The sequence below is a fragment of the Crinia signifera genome, chromosome 1 (genome assembly GCF_055691185.1).
Source record: "Crinia signifera chromosome 1, ASM5569118v1, whole genome shotgun sequence".
Lineage (NCBI taxonomy): Eukaryota > Metazoa > Chordata > Amphibia > Anura > Myobatrachidae > Crinia > Crinia signifera.
Window position 1 is genome coordinate 266,935,157 of NC_139217.1, and position 2,367 is coordinate 266,937,523.

The following is a 2,367-nucleotide window of genomic DNA, read 5'->3' on the forward strand; positions in this document are numbered from 1 at the left end:
GCCTGAGGGTTTTATCATACATGCTGTGAAAAAGTCTACTTGTTGTAAGTGCGGACTTGTATTAAAACCTCTTTTTAACCAAAGATAACCTGCACTATGATTGTCCTCTATTCCACCAACTCACATATTATGTGAGAATTGGTGGTTATCTTTTCAGATACTATCACTCGTCTGAGAAATCTCCAATGCAAAATCTATTTGGAAAGAAATGGTGATATCTGTATTGTTCTTTTAAGGTTATACATTGAGAGGTGTGAATTAGGCATAATATTTCTCTGCTTCCAAACGTGCGAGAAGGCGCAGTATGTCTCTGGTTTCTACATGTTGAAAAGGCCGTTGCTGCACCCGAGGAGGCGAGATATGTTGATGCATCTGGCAAGATGGTTTATGCTGCTGCATGGGAGGAGGCGGGATATGTTGATGCATCTGGCAAGATGGTTTATGCTGCTGCATGGGAGGAGGCGGGATATGTTGATGCATCTGGCAAGATGGTTTATGCTGCTGCATGGGAGGAGGCGGGATATGTTGATGCATCTGGCAAGATGGTTTATGCTGCTGCATGGGAGGAGGCGGGATATGCTGCTGCATTGGGCGAGGCGGGATATTCTGCTGCATTGGACGAGGCGGGATATTCTGCTGCATTGGACGAGGCTGGATATGCTGCTGCATTGGGCGAGGCTGGATATTCTTCGGCATTGGACGAGGCGGGATATGCTGATGCACCGGTTGAGGTTGCATCTTCTGCTGCACCTGAGATAGCTTAGTTGCAGTGCTGCAGTTATCCATTGGCCTCTTGCATATTCTCATATTCCGGACACAACTGTCTATACTATGATATAGAGAGAGAAAGAGGGACGTTATAGAGAAGGAAGGACTCAATTGTGCATTGAGACGAAAATGGGAAAGGAAGATGGAAGAAAGACACAATGTCACTGAGTGAACAAGAAATCATATGAGGCAGAAGAAAGCCTTCACACTATACAGAGAATATTCTGTCTCAGATCGAGCAAAGGACAAGGCATCCCTTATCTAAATAATTAATTCATATCTATTAACATTTAGTTATACACATATGTATATGTACAGCTTCAACCACTACATTGTCAGCTGACCCTCAATATCTGCATTTTACCCGTAAAATAATTTTCTGGGACCCCTGTCACCCCACTACATGAAATAGCCCCACATGCAGTAACATGACTTCTAAGTAAACATTGATTTACATTTTGGGCTGCAGACAGTTTGGAAGTAACGCTGCCAATTTGCCTGTACCCCTATATTGCTACCACTATGTTCCCCAGTGCCCCCTATATTGCTACCACTATGTTCCCCAGTGCCCCCTATATTGCTACCACTATGTTCCCCAGTGCCCCCTATATTGCTACCACTATGTTCCCCAGTGCCCCCTATATTGCTACCACTATGTTACCCAGTGCCCCCTATATTGCTACCACTATGTCCCCCAGTGCTCCCTATATTGCTACCACTATGTTCCCCAGTGCCCCCTATATTGCAACCACTATGTTCCCCAGTGCCCCTTATATTGCTACCACTATGTTCCCCAGTGCCCCCTTTATTGCTACCACTATATTCCCCAGTGCCCCCTATATTGCAACCACTATGTTCCCCAGTGCCCCTTATATTGCTACCACTATGTTCCCCAGTGCCCCCTTTATTGCTACCACTATATTCCCCAGTGCCCCCTATATTGCTACCACTATGTTCCCCAGTGCGCCGCAAAACATCAAATAAATTCCGTACTATGAGCAGTGTTGGAAATCCTTGAAGTGGGCCATGGTGAGAAACGGGTGCCTCAGAGCCTCACTGGGTGTCATTCTTGTAGCCGCATTCAGGTCCAACATCTTTTTCAGCAGATCAACCAGCTGTCTTCTGTCTGCCCGCTCAACAACAAAGTCAAAGCCATCAAGATCTGTTCGCTCATTCACCTGCAAAGAGACCAAGCGGACATGTTACGTCAGTAATGCAGTCTGTCCGTCTGTAGAGAATAACAAAACCGATAAGCCCCCAGGCTCTGGCTCCCATAACACCTCTGGCAAAAACCCTTGCTCACCACTCTGGATATCCAGAGATGGAACACCTAAAGTCACACGCTGCCACACACTGTCCCATCAGGTGCTCTATGGAAGCCAAAGTATAACTTTTACAGGTTTACAACAAATCAGATTCTACCTATTATCTCGTGGAAAGTGCTAGATAAATGATAACTAGAATCTGATTGGCGGCTACTTCTGTGAACCTACACTTACATATACACATGTTTGTAGAGTGCACATCTGTGCCACAAAGTACATACATGAAACCTTTAGAGCGAGCCAATATACCCCAAACAGTGTCTCATAGGGAAGT